Here is a 19,650-nt window from a genome sequence, read left to right on the forward strand (position 1 = left end):
TATAGGTTTTGATTAAATATATGTACATAAACCTATTCGAATTTATGAAATCATAAGGTAAATACTTACTATGGTGTGCGTGTTCCACGTGAGACAGTTAGTATTTTAATACATTTATTTCTTTGTTCTTTTGTTCCTGATATTTGCACAAAGCTATATTAGTGTTGTCTTTGCTAATTGTCTCTAATTTTAACCCGATAGATTAGAGAGAAGATAGCTAGTCAACAGTACCCACCGCCAGCTCTTGGACTACCTTAACCGAATAATGCGTGTTGACTGTCTATCTTATAACGAATCCACTGCTTCACGACGTAGGATGTCATTTTGAAACAACAGGTCACAAAGTAGATACCACCTTGAAGTACGCTGGGCCAAACCTACTTTAATATTTAAATTATTTAGAGATGATTAAGCATTTTATGTCTCATTTTAACTGAAATATTTATGTAATATTTTCAATATATATTATTTTGGGCAAATATAGCGGGTTTCAATACACGTGGTGAGTAGAGCATAGATAGCCCCTTGTGTAACTTTGTACTTCAGTACAGCCGAACATATTATAGTCATGTAGTTTGGAAAATGACTTTGTTGAAACTTTGTGTTTAGTGCCTGATGCACATTCCAGTAAAACAGTTTTTAAATAAACAGGTGTGTATCATTAACGACGATTATGGCGATTACAAACAATTAAAACTATGTTTAAACTTTATAATTGTTAAATTCAGCCCTGGTGGGACGGAGGTAAGTTTATGGACTCACAAGGCTAAAATTCTTTCTAAAACAAAAAGTCACATCCAACATAACAATGTTGTTAAGAAATTTCCAAACAATATTTTGCTCCAAACAATAAATCATACATTGTTTTATTATGACTGACTTTTAAAATAATCTTCTATCACATTAAATATATATTTTAAACAAAGAAATGAGACCAAACAAGTTTATTCTTAATTTGAGTCGAAGAAAAGTTAATGTAAGATAAACATTAAATCCATTCTTGCTATTCTAAGAAATATATTAAAACTATTTCAGTTTCTTAACCCGAAAGTATAAGTAATTAAAACAGGTGACTTTCAAATAATTGCCTGAAGTTATATACACTCTAATTATAAAAGGTAACATTCCATACAGAGTAGCTATATTAGGTCACTTTCGAATGTTTGATTTTAACCTGAAGTTATAGACGGAGTAACGGCATCAGGTGGAGCTGAGATCTGTCTTTATTGTTGTAGTTTAACAATTATAAAACCTGTGTAGTTCTATTAAATCTGAAATCTGTCTTTATTGTTGTAGTTTAACAATTATAAAACCTGTGTAGTTATAGTAAACCTGAGATCTGTCTTTATTGTTGTAGATTAACAATTAACAAAACAGTTAGTTCTGGTAAACCTGAGATCTGTCTTTATTGTTGTAGTTTAACAATTATAAAACCTGTGTAGTTCTAGTAAACCTGAGATCTGTCTTTATTGTTGTAGATTAACAATTAACAAAACAGTGTAGTTCTGGTAAACCTGAAGTCTGTCTTTATTGTTGTAGTTTAACAATTATAAAACCTGTGTAGTTCTATTAAATCTGAAATCTGTCTTTATTGTTGTAGTTTAACAATTATAAAACCTGTGTAGTTATAGTAAACCTGAGATCTGTCTTTATTGTTGTAGTTTAACAATTATAAAACCTGTGTAGTTCTAGTAAACCTGAGATCTGTCTTTATTGTTGTAGATTAACAATTAACAAAACAGTGTAGTTCTGGTAATCCTGAGATCTGTCTTTATTGTTGTAGTTTAACAATTATAAAACCTGTGTAGTTCTAGTAAACCTGAGATCTGTCTTTATTGTTGTAGATTAACAATTAACAAAACAGTGTAGTTCTGGTAAACCTGAGATCTGTCTTTATTGTTGTAGTTTAACAATTATAAAACCTGTGTAGTTCTAGTAAACCTGAGATCTGTCTTTATTGTTGTAGATTAACAATTAACAAAACAGTGTAGTTCTGGTAAACCTGAGATCTGTCTTTATTGTTGTTGTTTAACAATTATAAAACCTGTGTAGTTCTAGTAAACCTGAGATCTGTCTTTATTGTTGTAGATTAACAATTAACAAAACAGTGTAGTTCTGGTAAACCTGAGATCTGTCTTTATTGTTGTAGATTAACAATTAACAAAACAGTGTAGTTCTGGTAATCCTGAGATCTGTCTTTATTGTTGTAGTTTAACAATTATAAAACTTGTGTAGTTCTGGTAAACCTGAAGTCTGTCTTTATTGTTGTAGTTTAACAATTATAAAACCTGTGTAGTTCTAGTAAACCTGAGATCTGTCTTTATTGTTGTAGATTAACAATTAACAAAACAGTGTAGTTCTGGTAAACCTGAGATCTGTCTTTATTGTTGTAGTTTAACAATTATAAAACCTGTGTAGTTCTAGTAAACCTGAGATCTGTCTTTATTGTTGTAGATTAACAATTAACAAAACAGTGTAGTTCTGGTAAACCTGAGATCTGTCTTTATTGTTGTTGTTTAACAATTATAAAACCTGTGTAGTTCTAGTAAACCTGAGATCTGTCTTTATTGTTGTAGATTAACAATTAACAAAACAGTGTAGTTCTGGTAAACCTGAGATCTGTCTTTATTGTTGTAGATTAACAATTAACAAAACAGTGTAGTTCTAGTAAACCTGAGATCTGTCTTTATTGTTGTAGTTTAACAATTATAAAACATGTGTAGTTCTGGTAATCCTGAGATCTGTCTTTATTGTTGTAGTTTAACAATTATAAAACTTGTGTAGTTCTGGTAAACCTGAAGTCTGTCTTTATTGTTGTAGTTTAACAATTATAGAACATGTGTAGTTCTATTAAATCTGAGAGCTGTCTTTATTGTTGTAGATTAACAATTAACAAAACAGTGTAGTTCTGATAAACCTGAGATCTGTCTTTATTGTTGTAGTTTAACAATTATAAAACATGTGTAGTTCTGATAAACCTGAGATCTGTCTTTATTGTTGTAGTTTAACAATTATAAAACATGTGTAGTTCTAGTAAACCTGAAATCTGTCTTTATTGTTATAGTTTAATAGATATCAAATCACTGTAGTTCTACTAAACATGAAATTTGTCTTTATTGTTATAGTTTAATAGATATCAAACCACTGTAGTTCTACTAAACATGAAATCTGTCTTTATTGTTATAGTTTAATATATATCAAACCACTATAGTTCTACTAAACATGACATTTGTCTATTTTTTTTTAGTAATGTCAGAAGTTAGGTATGTTTAATAACTTTACTTTGAGTAATCTCAAACAGTTTGAGCTTTTATGGATAACTATAAACCTGGAAACATTCAGTTGTCATGGATAAACCGATGTTTCGTTGTTTTAGCATGAATTTTATTTTTAATTGAAAAATTAAAATATTATTGCTGTAAAAGGAACTGAGTTTTCTGTTTATATAGAGACCGAACTGTAAAATGTAGTGAAACGGTAATTCATTGTTAGGCTTAATCATATGCATCAGTTAAGTTAGGGATTTTCGCACTTTAGAAATTATGGATATTTGAGTTGTTATAACTAAAATCAGTTTGTTCGTTGACCTGCTTCTTGATGTTGAAGATGAAAGCTTTAGGTCAGAAACAAGAATATTTTTGTTGAAGAAGATAAAACTACAGTGTGGTAAAATGAAGATCTGCAGATATTAAAACATGTGACAATATTCCTGTGGAAGCTCGACTCTGAACGTCTGACTTTTGTTATTATTTTGAAAGAAATATTCGACGGGTCTTCTTTCACTAAGTACAAACGTAGTTCACTGATGTTGTTTCTAGGAGTTCCTACTGATTGAAATATTTACTTTCGTTCCCAGACGTCAAGTACACCCCTACTACACTCTGCTCAGAAGTGTATATTACTTCACTATAAAGAAAGAATGGACCTCTTTATTCGACAAATTATACCAAGAATGATTATGTGTGGAGAATTACACAAAGTATGATATCCCATATATTATATCCGATCCAACATATTATTCACAACCGATATGTTTGTCGTAGACAGTAGTAGTTAAAGGGTTCACCTTAGAATTGGCTGTTCTAAACACTGCTTATGGATACCTCTAGCAATAGAGAGAAAAAACAACTTTATTTTGTTTCTAATCCTTGATGACTGCAGCCATTTTTAAAGAATCTACAACAGAGAAGTTACATCTCAGTCACATTACGATGGTTCTACCATCATAATTAAGACTATGTACTAATTACTACAGGTCTATTACTCCAACATTTTTAACATGTGCTGTTAGGTATGAGTTTTTCAACCATCAATAACATTGATGCTACTATAAGATAATTTCTAGTTGGACCACGACGATTTAGAGGGTAAAATATAAATAGTCCTTGTTTCTGATCAGGGTTCACACTACCAGCTGTTAGAAAATGAATGACAGTATTTACAAATGATTATACATATGTGTAGGGATGGGCCGAGAAAACATGGATGTCGTATTCAATATATTACTCTGAAATGATTAAAAATAGCTGCCAAAATTCAGTTACACAGTTTTTTGAGCACCTGATTGCTATTATCGAGTGTTTGAAAGTTTATGTAAAAGAAATGTTATTGTTCTTCGACCACACGTATTTTTGTCGAGAAATAATAAAAAAAGGAAAACTACCGCTCAGCAGTGAGTTCAGTTTATAAACGTTTATCAATAACAGCTTCAATTTTGTCGCTAGATGGCAGAACAAACTGTCCTTATATCACGACAGTTTTGACTTTTCATTGCACAAACATGATATCTGTCAGAGCAATTTCAATAAAAATAAAAAAATAAAAAAGATAAGCTCATTAACATGAACGTATCATGAAAATTATGTGTTTATGAAACTGACACAACTGTGTACATGTTAAACATGAGTTTTAAAATAACAGTTTCTTAGTTATCAAACAATACATATATATATTGAAGCTTACTTTACTATATATATATAGAGGCTTACTTTACTTCAACGTTGCAGAGATTACAAGCCTAATTCGTGTCTTGGGATCTCTAAGCTGGCTTCCCTATTAATCGACACCGAGCACGTGGTGGAATAGATATTAGGAACATTCTCTGAAGAGAAAAGACTTGGACTCTGTAAGCATCCAGTTTAAGTCAGTCCAGGATATTTATAGTGTCTTGAAAGAACCATTCCTGTCCTACAGGCCCCCAGTGTAATACAGAATAAGAGAAACTAATAAGATATTAACAAAATATATTAACACTGCATTTAAAAATAAAACAAATATCCACTTGTTAACCTACTTCAATAAAACAAATATTCACTTGTTAACCTACTTCAATAAAACAAATATTCACTTGTTAACCTACTTCAATAAAACAAATATTCACTTGTTAACCTACTTCAATAAAACAAATACCCACTTGTTAACCTACTTCAATAAAACAAATATTCACTTGTTAACCTGCTCCAATAAAACAAATATTCACTTGTTAACCTACTTCAATAAAACAAATATCCACTTGTTAACCTACTTCAATAAAACAAATATCCACTTGTTAACCTACTTCAATAAAACAAATATTCCCTTGTTAACCTATTTCAATAAAACTGAATACAAAGAAAGTGGAACAAGTAAAAAAATTTAAAAGATTGAGAATTGTGTAGGGATGGCAAAACCAACAGTTGCATAAACAAGGCAGAGATGAATACAGAAAACCCATATATAGTATTCATCCGAACACTATACTTAATGCTGGAATTATGTTATTCCTAAAGTATGTAAGTATGACTCAATTAAGTAACATATTGTTACCCGCTGGTACAGCGGTACTTCTATGGATTCACAACGCTAAAATTAGGGGTTCGATTCCACATGCCACATATATGATTACTAAGGTAGTAATATATATCACACATATAATTACTAAAGTAGAAATATATATCACATATATTATTAAGTAGTAGAAAAACATGCCACACATGGTATTGTTAAAATAGTAAGATATGTTACGTATACTATTGTTAAAGTACTACTAACACATGTCACATATACAATTGTTAAAGTACTAGTAACACATGCCACATATACTATTGTTAAAGTACTAGTAACACATTCCACATATACTATTGTTAAAGTACTAGTAACACATTCCACATATACTATTGTTAAAGTACTAGTAACACATGCCACATATATTATTGTTAAAGTACTACTAACACATGTCACATATACAATTGTTAAAGTACTAGTAACACATGCCACATATATTATTGTTAAAGTACTACTAACACATGTCACATATACAATTGTTAAAGTACTAGTAACACATGCCACATATACCATTGTTAAAGTACTAGTAACACATGCCACATATACTATTGTTAAAGTACTAGTAACACATGCCACATATACTATTGTTAAAGTACTAGTAACACATGTCACATACACTACTGTTAATGTACTAGTAACACATGTCACATATATTATTGTTAAAGTAGTAGTAACACATGCCACATATATTATTGTTAATGTACTAGTAACACATGTCACATTTATTACAGGTATTCCATATAAATTCTAAACTTGCCACTTTCTTCCACGATATCAAGTACAAGGCTCAATGAGTTTTTGTTGTTCAAGTTTCATGTATTGCGGTTACTACACAACTTACTTAGTGTGTAAAGTCAACATGTGTTTAAAACACGAACATTTTTCTTGGACTCTTAATGAACACAAAATTTTATAACCAAGTCTGGACCAAATGTTACCTTATTTATATTAGAGAAAAACTGTAATTTCATAAATTTCAGACCTTTTTAAGATATGTAAAAACACGATAATATTAAATAACGACGACAGAAACCTGTAATTCTAACTGACCAAATCACAATAAGATATGTAAAAACACGACAATAATAAACAACGACGACAAAAATCTGTAATTCTAACTGACCAAATCACAATAACATATGTAAAAACACGATAATATTAAATAACGACGACAGAAACCATGAAGTCTAACTGATTAAATCACAATAAAATATGTAAAAACACGAAAATATTAAACAACGACGACAGAATCCTGCAATTCTAACTGACCAAATCACAATAAGATATGTAAAAACACGACAATATTAAATAACGACGACAAAAACCTGTAATTCTAACTGACCAAGTCACAATAAGATATGTAAAAACACGATAATATTTTAAACCTCAACGACAAAATCTGTAATTCTAACTGACCAAATCACAATAAGATATGTAAAAAAAACAAAATATTAAATAACGACGACAGAAACCTGTAATTCTAAATGACCAAACCACAAGAAGATATGTAAAAACACGACAATATTTCAAACCCCAACTACAAAAACCTGTAATTCTAGCTGACTAGATCACAATAAGATATGTAAAAATACGACAATATTTTAAACCACAACGACAGAAACCTGTAATTCAAGCTGACTAGATCACTATAAGATATGTAAAATCAATAATATTTTTAACCACAACGACAAAAACCTGTAATTGCAGCTGACTAGGTCACAATAAGATATGTAAAATCAACAATATTTTTAACCACAACGACAGAAACCTGTAATTATAGCTGACCAAACCACAATAAAATATGTAAAAACACGACAATATTTTAAACCACAACGACAGAAACCTGTAATTATAGCTGACTAGATCACAATAAGATATGTAAAAACACGACAATATTTTAAACCACAACGACAAAAACCTGTAATTCTAACTGACCAAATCACAATAAGATATGTAAAAACATGACAATATTAAATAACGACGACAGAATCCAGTAATTCTAACTGACCAAATCACAATAAGATATGTAAAAAACACGTCAATATTAATCACAATAAGATATGTAAAAACACGAGAATATTAAATAACGACGACAAAAACAACGAATTCTGACTGACCAAATCACAATAAGATATGTAAAAACACGACAATAATAAACAACGACGACAGAATCCAGTAATTCTAACTGACCAAATCACAATAAGATATGTAAAAAACACGTCAATATTAATCACAATAAGATATGTAAAAACACGAGAATATTAAATAACGACGACAAAAAACCATGAATTCTAACTGACCAAATCGCAATAAGATATGTAAAAACACGACAATATTAAATAACGATGACAAAAACCATGAAGTCTAACTGACCAAATCACAATAAGATATGTAAAAACACGACAATAATTTAAACCACAACTACAAAAACCTGTAATTCAAGCTGACTAGAACACAAAAAGATATGTAAAAACACGACAATATTAAGCAACGACGACAAAAATCTGTAATTCTAACTGACCAAATCACAATAAGATATGTAAAAACACGACAATATTAAATAACGATGACAAAAACCATGAAGTCTAACTGACCAAACCACAGTAATGTATGTACAAACACGATAATATTAAATTACGACGACAGAATCCAGTAATTCTAACTGACCAAATCACAATAATGTATGTAAAAACACGATAATATTAAATAACGATGACAAAAACCATGAAGTCTAACTGACCAAATCACAATAAGATATGTAAAAACACGACAATAATTTAAACCACAACTACAAAACCTGTAATTCAAGCTGACTAGAACACAAAAGATATGTAAAAACACGACAATATTAAGCAACGACGACAAAAATCTGTAATTCTAACTGACCAAATCACAGTAATGTATGTACAAACACGACAATATTAAGCAACGACGACAAAAATCTGTAATTCTAACTGACCAAATCACAGTAATGTATGTACAAACACGATAATATTAAATTACGACGACAGAATCCTGTAATTCTAACTGACCAAATCACAATAATGTATGTAAAAACACGATAATATTTTAAACCACAACGACAGAAACCTGTAATTCAAGCTGACTAGATCACTATAAGATATGTAAAATCAATAATATTTTAACCACAACGACAAAAACCTGTAATTGCAGCTGACTAGGTCACAATAAGATATGTAAGATCAACAATATTTTTAACCACAACGACAGAAACCTGTAATTATAGCTGACCAAATCACAATAAAATATGTAAAAACACGACAATATTTTAAACCACAACGACAAAAACCTGTAATTCTAACTGACCAAATCACAATAAGATATGTAAAAACATGACAATATTAAATAACGACGACAGAATCCAGTAATTCTAACTGACCAAATCACAATAAGATATGTAAAAAACACGTCAATATTAATCACAATAAGATATGTAAAAACACGAGAATATTAAATAACGACGACAAAAACCACGAATTCTGACTGACCAAATCACAATAAGATATGTAAAAACACGACAATAATAAACAACGACGACAGAATCCAGTAATTCTAATTGACCAAATCACAATAAGATATGTAAAAAACACGTCAATATTAATCACAATAAGATATGTAAAAACACGAGAATATTAAGCAACGACGACAAAAAACCATGAATTCTAACTGACCAAATCGCAATAAGATATGTAAAAACACGACAATATTAAATAACGATGACAAAAACCATGAAGTCTAACTGACCAAATCACAATAAGATATGTAAAAACACGACAATAATTTAAACCACAACTACAAAAACCTGTAATTCAAGCTGACTAGAACACAAAAAGATATGTAAAAACACGACAATATTAAGCAACGACGACAAAAATCTGTAATTCTAACTGACCAAATCACAATAAGATATGTAAAAACACGACAATATTAAATAACGATGACAAAAACCATGAAGTCTAACTGACCAAATCACAATAAGATATGTAAAAACACGACAATAATTTAAACCACAACTACAAAAACCTGTAATTCAAGCTGACTAGAACACAAAAAGATATGTACAAACACGATAATATTAATTTACGACGACAGAATCCTGTAATTCTAACTGACCAAATCACAATAATGTATGTAAAAACACGATAATATTTTAAACCACAACGACAGAAACCTGTAATTCAAGCTGACTAGATCACAATAAGATATGTAAAAACACGACAATATTTTAAACCACAACGACAGAAACCTGTAATTCAAGCTGACTAGGTCACAATAAGATATGTAAAATCAACAATATTTTTAACCACAACGACAGAAACCTGTAATTATAGCTGACCAAATCACAATAAAATATGTAAAAACACGACAATATTTTAAACCACAACGACAGAAACCTGTAATTGTAGCTGACTAGATCACAATAAGATATGTAAAAAACACGACAATATTTTAAACCACAACGACAAAACCTGTAATTCTAACTGACCAAATCACAATAAGATATGCAAAAAAACATGACAATATTAAATAACGACGACAGAATCCAGTAATTCTAACTGACCAAATCACAATAAGATATGTAAAAACACGTCAATATTAATCACAATAAGATATGTAAAAACACGAGAATATTAAATAACGACGACAAAACCACGAATTCTGACTGACCAAATCACAATAAGATATGTAAAAACACGTCAATATTAATCACAATAAGATATGTAAAACACGAGAATATTAAATAACGACGACAAAAACCATGAATTCTAACTGACCAAATCACAATAAGATATGTAAAAACACGACAATATTAAATAACGATGACAAAAACCATGAAGTCTAACTGACCAAATCACAATAAGATATGTAAAAACACGACAATAATTTAAACCACAACTACAAAAAACCTGTAATTCAAACTGACCAGAACACAAAAGATATGTAAAAACACGACAATATTAAGCAACGACGACAAAAATCTGTAATTCTAACTGACCAAATCACAATAAGATATGTAAAAACACGAAAATATTAAATAACGATGACAAAAACCATGTTGTCTAACTGACCAAATCACAATAAGATATGTAAAAACACGACAATAATTTAAACCACAACTACAAAAACCTGTATTTCAAGCTGACTAGAACACAATAAGATATGTAAAAACACGACAATATTAAGCAACGACGACAAAAATCTGTAATTCTAACTGACCAAATCACAGTAATATATGTACAAACACGATAATATTTTAAACCACAACGACAGAAACCTGTAATCATAGCTGACTAGATCACAATAAGGTATGTAAAAACACGACAATATTTTAAACCACAACGACAGAAACCTGTAATTGCAGCTGACTAGATCACAATAAGATATGTAAAAACACGACAATATTTTAAACCACAACGACAGAGACCTGTAATTATAGCTGACTAGAACACAATAAGATATGTAAAAACACGACAATATTTTAAACCACAACGACAGAAACCTGTAATTGCAGCTGACTAGATCACAATAAGATATGTAAAAACACGACAATATTTTAAACCACAACGACAGAAATCTGTAATTCTAGCTGACTAGACAACAATAAGATATGTAAAACACGACAATATTTTAAACCACAACAAAAAACCATGAATTCTAACTGACCAAATCACAATAAGATATGTAAAACACGACAATATTTTAAACCACAACTACAAAACCTGTAATTATAGCTGACTAGATTACAATAAGATATGTGAAAACATGACAATATTAAATAACGACGACAGAAACCTGTAATTTTACTGACCAAATCACAATAAGATTGTATAAAACACGACAATATTTTAAACCACAACGACAGAAACCTGTAATTATAGCTGAATAGATCACAATAAAATATGTTAAAACACGACAATATTTTAAACCACAACGACAGAAACCTGTAATTATAGCTGACTAGATCAGAATAAGATATGTAAAAACACGACAATTTTTAAACCACAACGACAGAAACCTGTAATTGCAGCTGACTAGATCACAATAAGATATGTAAAAACACGACAATATTTTAAACCACAACGACAGAAACCTGTAATTGCAGCTGACTAGATCACAATAAGATATGTAAAAAAACGACAATATTTTAAACCACAACGACAGAGACCTGTAATTATAGCTGACTAGAACACAATAAGATATGTAAAAACACGACAATATTTTAAACCACAACGACAGAAACCTGTAATTGCAGCTGACTAGATCACAATAAGATATGTAAAAAACACGACAATATTTTAAACCACAACGACAGAAATCTGTAATTCTAGCTGACTAGACAACAATAAGATATGTAAAAAACACGACAATATTTTAAACCACAACAAAAAAACCATGAATTCTAACTGACCAAATCACAATAAGATATGTAAAAACACGACAATATTTTAAACCACAACTACAAAACCTGTAATTATAGCTGACTAGATTACAATAAGATATGTGAAAACATGACAATATTAAATAACGACGACAGAAACCTGTAATTTTACTGACCAAATCACAATAAGATTGTATAAAAACACGACAATATTTTAAACCACAACGACAGAAACCTGTAATTATAGCTGAATAGATCACAATAAAATATGTTAAAACACGACAATATTTTAAACCACAACGACAGAAACCTGTAATTATAGCTGACTAGATCACAATAAGATATGTAAAAAAAAACACGACAATATTTTAAACCACAACGACAGAAACCTGTAATTGCAGCTGACTAGATCACAATAAGATATGTAAAAACACGACAATATTTTAAACCACAACGACAGAAACCTGTAATTATAGCTGAATAGATCACAATAAGATATGTAAAAACACGACAATATTTTAAACCACAACGACAGAAACCTGTAATTATAGCTGACTAGATCAGAATAAGATATGTAAAAACACGACAATATTTTAAACCACAACGACAGAAACCTGTAATTTCAGCTGACTAGACAACGATAAGATATGTAAAAACACTAGAATATTTAAAACCACAACGACAGAAACCTGTAATTCTAATTTACTGTATCACAATGAGACGTGTGAAAAACAATATTATTAAACAACAATGACATAATACGGTAATTCTAATTGACTTGATCTCAATAAGACGTGTGAAAGACAATAGCATTTTAAACAACAATACCATACTGAGATGAGTGTTTAAACAAATTCTGTGAATATGACTGACATGTTTTTCATGAGGTTGTTCGAACAGTTTGTATGTCAGTGGATATCAAGTATCTATTTTTACGGTAGTATATATAGATATTTCTTTTACTTGTTTCACTTACATGATCAAGTGTGTCTCTTATTGAAATTCTAGCAGTAAAATGGAAACAAGCTTCTATCTAGAACTGCAATTAAACATTTTAGAAATGACCAGAAAACATATTTTCACCTCGGATAAAGATAAAAAATAGAAAATACAGTTTACATTACATGGGACTATCATTCATAAAATCTTCGAGTTTAATTATTCAAATATCATTGATAAGTTACAGAACATGTGATTCATTTAGCCCCATGACTATGTTCAATTAATGTTTTTTTGTTAGTTATTCTTGTCAGAAATATTTTATTGTATGTGTCTTGTCTCTGCTAAATGAAATGTATTTTTAAATTATCAGTAAGTTTTACATGTTGCCAGATAAATTTTGTGTCATTAACGTTTTGCTGCATAGACGTACTTTTCGAATAAATATTGACCACCTTACAACTAAACAAGAGAACATCTGATAATAATGTTATGTGTAATAAATCACTGTTTGTGATGACAAATTATAAGAACTAAAGAAAATCTAAACTCAGACTTTCCTTGGTCTGGACTAAAAATGAGGCTTAATTTATCAATAAAATAGAATCCTGTTTTAAGGAACAAGAGGAATACCCAACAGCCTCTGCTGTAAATAGACTACAAATCAGTCAAGAGATGAAGTTAACAGCTAAAGGTTTGTAATTGAAAGAGAAATCTAAGAGCCATTCTATGAGCCGCTATGCTGTGGCTGAAAATTATTAACCCTATTCTTTTCAAGACATTTATTGGTGGAATCGATGTAATTTTCAACAATGGTACTGTTGTACAGCTTTACTAACAAAACAGCCCATACGTCTTTCAGATATATTCTTGAACCTTGACATGGACCTGTCGAATTTCCTTTTATCGACAACTTACTAGCTCTCAAGGGCAAACGTTCACAAATACAATGATATTGTGTATTATATGTTGGTAACGGACACAATGATATTGTATTATATGTTGATAACGTTCACAGACACAATGATATTGTGTATTATATGATGGTAACGTTCACAGACACAAGAGATTACATTGACTGATAAAATTATTTCTATCTGTGTATATCTTTGTATATATGCTACACTAGTATAATTTGTCTACTGGGCTACAATTAGTGATTTTCCAGTTTATCTTATTTACCTCCACATGGTGATAACTTATTATTATTTTCTTCTTCTTTACTTTGGAGTAGTTATCTTCTCATATATGTCTGTAGAGGGTGAAGGGGTATAAATGTGGGACGTTGTGGACTTGAGTACCAACATCTCGCTCTAATTTATATGTATTTTGCTTATTTTAGTATTATTATTTGATTATATTATTATTTTTCGTGTGAGACTGGTGAAGGGAAGTTAATAGAGATAGACAATGTATCCCCTACTTTTCAGTCACCTCAAAACCAAGGATTTTTACATTCCACCTTATAGCCTGTACTTTGGGGATCCTTTTGATTTGTGAGTATTTCTGATTATCGATTGGACTTGTTTTTGTTCATTAGAAAATACGTTTGATTATACACACACACACACACACAATATCCTAAAACTCTGAGTTGCTATAAATATATACAGATGTGTCGCTCTGAGGGTATTCTACAACTTACCTGAAACACTGATAGACTGAACTTATGCTCGGAGAAAGCTCTTGTTTTACTTTTGCCCAGCGATGTTCTCGTGCATACGACAGTGCCACCACATCCACTGTCAGTGTGCACACATCCCTCGTTGTTATCCTGGAAAGCTATCACTTGTTTCCGTACACGCCCGCCTCTTAACTTGTTGGGTGTTTAGTCGTTTGAGTATGTGTTGTGTAACAGCAGAACTGACATCTTTGTTTTGTTTCTGTATAGGTAGTTACCAGTTGTCATACAATCTCTGACAAACGTTCTATAATGGTGGTGATAGCCAATACTTTACGATCTTCCATATATCCATTTATTGTTTCTGACACACTTTTGTAACAACGAAGATTTTATTCTGCAGCACGTATTTGTTACAGTTTCGTGAGGAGATTCTAAATAGAACAACACTTAACGAGTTCATACATCCGGTTTGTAATGGTATAACCACATAAACACGTAACTAGGTTTTCAAAGACAGTTTGTAATGATCACAACAACACGTTACTAGATTTTACATCCAGATTGTAATGGTATAACCACAACAACACGTCATTAGGTTTCTACATTCAGTTTGTAATAACCACAACAACACGTCATTAGGTTTCTACATTCAGTTTGTAATAACCACAACAACACGTCATTGGTTTCTACATTCAGTTTGTAATGATCTAACCACAACACGTCATTAGGTTTCTACATTCAGTTTCTAATAACTACAACAACACGTTACTAGATTTTACATCCAGATTGTAATGGTATAACTACAACAACACATCACGAGATTTTTAAATCCAGTTTATAATAATCAGAACAACACACTACTAGGTTTTAAAATCCATTTTATAATGATATAACCACAACAACACGTCACTTGGTTTTTACATCCAGTTTGTAATGATCTAACAACAACAAAAAATCATTAAGAATTTATATCCAGTTTGTAATATACAACAAAACATCACTAAGTTTCTACATCCAATTTCTAATGGTATAACCACAACAACACATATAACTACCTTGTGGTGGATCCATTCAGTAGAACTGTAGCTGAATTACAATATTAACTGCCTAATAGTAAGATATGGATCCAAACAGCAGACCTGTGAGTGAATAGCAATATTAACTACCTAATAGTAAGATATGGATCCGTACAGTAGAACTGTGAGTGAATAGCAATATTAACTACCTAATAGTAAAATATGGATCAATACAGTAGACCTTGGAGTGAATAGCAATATTAACTACCTAATAGTAAAATATGGATCCATACAATAGACCTGTGATGAATAGCAATATTAACTATTTAATATTAAGATATGGATCCATACAGTGGACCTGTAAGTGAATAGCAATATTAACTACCTAATAGTAAGATATGGATCCATACAGTAGACCTGTGATTGAATAACAATAATATACTCATATTACGGTATGGATCCATGCAGCAGACCTGTGAGGGAACAACAACAATAACTACATGATAGTAACGTATGGACCCATACTGTGGACCTGTGAGTGAATAACAACAATAACTACCTCACGTTGGTGGATACAGTAGACCTGTGACTGAATAACAATAATAACTATATCATATTACGGTATGGATCCATGCAGCAGACCTGTGAGGGAAAACAACAATAACTACATGATAGTAACGTATGGACCCATACTGTGGACCTGTGAGTGAATAACAACAATAACTCCAGTAAACGTATGGATCCAAACAGTAGACCTGTGACTGAATAACAATAATAACTATATCATATTACGGTATGGATTCATGCAGCAGACCTGTGAGGGAACAACAACTACATGATGACTACACGTATGGACCCATACTGTGGACCTGTGTGAATAACAACAATAACTACCTCATAGTAACGTATGGATCCACAGTACCTGTGATTGAACAACAATAATAACTACTTGTTGATAGGTATGGGATCCGTAAAGAGACCCGTGAGTGGATAACAATAACAACTACACGATAATTGTATAACCAATCCTCAAAGGTTAGACATATCTTACATGATATCATCTGCTATATTTTATAGGGTACTTTACTGTTTTTTATATTATAGATAACTTTGCTTGTGATATATTATATATGCTGTATGTTAATTAAAGATACTTTTTTTGTGATATTTACTTTTGATACTTATGCTGTATGTGATTGATTATAGATACTTGGCTGTTTCTCCCTTAATACTTCTTTATATTCTCCGCTGCAGACTGTTTCTGCTGTATTCTCCACTATGTTTCTGCTGCTATTTCACTACACACTGTTTCTCTTATATTTTCCACTACACACTGTTTCTGTTATATTCTCCACCACTACTGACTGTTTTCTTCTCCTACAGAATGTTTTTTGCTATATTCTCCACTACACACTGTTTCTGTTATATTCTCCACTACAGACTGTTTCTGCTATATTCTCCACTACAGAATGTTTTTGCTATATTCTCCACTACAGACTGTTTCTGCTATATTCTCTACTACAGACTGTTTCTGCTATATTCTCTACTACAGACTGTTTCTGCTATATTCTCTACTACAGACTGTTTCTGCTATATTCTCCACTACAGACTGTTTCTGTTATATTCTCCACTACAGGCTGTTTCCGTTATATTCATTACATAAGGCTTTTTAGTAACTAAATATTTATTCTCGATATCTTGAAATGCATGGAAACATTTAAAATTTGTTAAAGTCAATGCTTGTTTCTAGATTTTCAACATTTTTGTATGTTTATGATGTTCGAGCACAATATTCTGTAATAACGAGTGTAGGATAAAATCATTGACAGTTTGTATTAACCAGTACAAAGATAGATGTAGTAAACGACCTTCCAGTGGCTCAACCGTTGCGAACTTACCATACTATAAACCGGGTCTCGATTCATGTGGTGGGCACAGTTAGAGAGCCCTTCGTTTAGCCTTGTGCAACTTTTTACAATATTTGAACGAGCATTCCCTTTAACGAAGGATAAGTTAGTCGAACGTTAATTCACACATGAATAATCACTTCTTTAGTTTATGCTATTTTCCCAACACAGAAATTCGTTATTCTACGCCTAATACATTTCAGAGTGAATGTAATATTTGCTGTTTTGGAGACATTCTATACGTAATTAAACAATAACTTCAGAACTATAGCTCTGCATATAGTAAGTAAGTAAGTATAGGAAGCAATGAAATAATAGTAACATCACTTTATCTCTATAGTGACGAGTTAAGAAACACGAAACTTATTCTTTCTGAATAAAAAAAGTGGACATTTCAGAAGATTTGAGGCTCAGCCCTATTATTTGTTTCTATAATACAAGTATCTCACTGAAGGCTTATTACCTGGAGATTAAACCAGGTTTATGCAACTCAAATCACAGACTATAATTTTTTGCCCGCATATCAGTTTGGTAATTTCCGGCTGGCTGTGTTATTGGTGTGGGTTATGAATGAATAATTCTCTAGCCTTGTGATCAGGACAACTGCGCCGCCTAGTTTTATTTCAAACCTTGCAGACCGCATCTCACTTTATTATCAAATGTAGAATTTAGTAAACTTAGTGTTGTATCCGGTATAAGGTTGTAAGAATGACGCATAAGACACAAAGTAATAAAAAAAGACTGTTATTTTATTTGAAACTAAATATTAGTGGACTTTCAAAATACAGCAGAAAAGAGAAGAAATGAAAAGAAATATAAAAGCGTCCAAAATACCTAGCAAAAATTTTGTTACAACAAATTATAGAAACATAAACATCAAAAGCAGTTTAGTTTTACTTTTGTCGAATGTCCGCTTTTTGTTTTACAGCAGGAATAATATCCTGTCAACAAACTCTCAGTAACGATTAATACACAATAACACTGAACATTAGGTGTGACAATAAGTTGTGTTCACAATATTACTGAACAGTCAATTTAACAATAAGTTGTTTTGTACAATAACACTTAACAGTGAGTGTGACAATAAGTTGTGTTTCACAATATTACTGAACAGTCAATTTAACAATAAGTTGTTTTATACAATAACACTTAACAGTGAGTGTGACAATAAGTTGTGTTTCACAATATTACTGAACAGTCAATTTAACAATAAGTTGTTTTATACAATAACACTTAACATTGAGTGTGACATGACATTGTGTTTCACAATATTACTAGTTTATAATATTTGAACTAAACCTTATCAACCTAGTTTATAACATGTTTGACTAAACCTTATCAACCTAGTTTATAACATATTTGAACTAAACCTTATCAACCTAGTTTATAACATGTTTGAACTAAACCTTATCAACCTAGTTTATAACATGTTTGAACTAAACCTTATCAACCTAGTTTATAACATGTTTGAACTAAACCTTATCAACCTAGTTTATAACATGTTTGAACTAAACCTTATCAACCTAGTTTATAACATGTTTGAACTAAAACTTTATCAACCTAGTTTATAACATTTAAGATGTGGCTCAAGCAGTATAAGTTTAAGATTACTTTTAAGGTTTTAAAATATACGTGACACATGCTCGTGTTTTAAATACTTAATTTTCTAGAATATTTTACTCAATAATTCTTATTTTAAATGATTTCATGTACGGAACGTTTTGGTAAAAACAAGTCAGATATCATTAAAACTGGTGTGTGCTCTCAAATTGGTATAATATTGATTATACAGACTTATAACGTGAGTAACTACTATACGCATTAATTACAACCAAGAACAGAATCTTTATATTTGATAACTTAATGAGTGTAAATGTTTTTGTTTGACGCGAGTTTTGAGTTATGTTGATCTAAACAGCACGATATAAAGTTTCATGACAA

General features: G+C 30.9%; 1 protein-coding gene and 1 long non-coding RNA gene across 3 annotated transcripts in view; both read right to left on the reverse strand.

Moving 5' to 3' along the window:
* The window catches only part of LOC143238796 (uncharacterized), a 78,593-nt gene extending 73,382 nt beyond the window's left edge, over positions 1–5,211 (reverse strand). The window contains exon 1 of the long non-coding RNA XR_013020765.1: positions 4,989–5,211. This is a non-coding gene — a long non-coding RNA (uncharacterized LOC143238796). The remainder of the gene's footprint in view (positions 1–4,988) is intronic.
* The window catches only part of LOC143239412 (uncharacterized), a 349,619-nt gene that overhangs the window by 122,158 nt on the left and 207,811 nt on the right, over positions 1–19,650 (reverse strand). The window lies entirely within an intron of this gene.

Source organism: Tachypleus tridentatus, chromosome 13 (assembly GCF_004210375.1).
Source record: "Tachypleus tridentatus isolate NWPU-2018 chromosome 13, ASM421037v1, whole genome shotgun sequence".
Classification (NCBI taxonomy): Eukaryota; Metazoa; Arthropoda; class Merostomata; order Xiphosura; family Limulidae; genus Tachypleus; species Tachypleus tridentatus.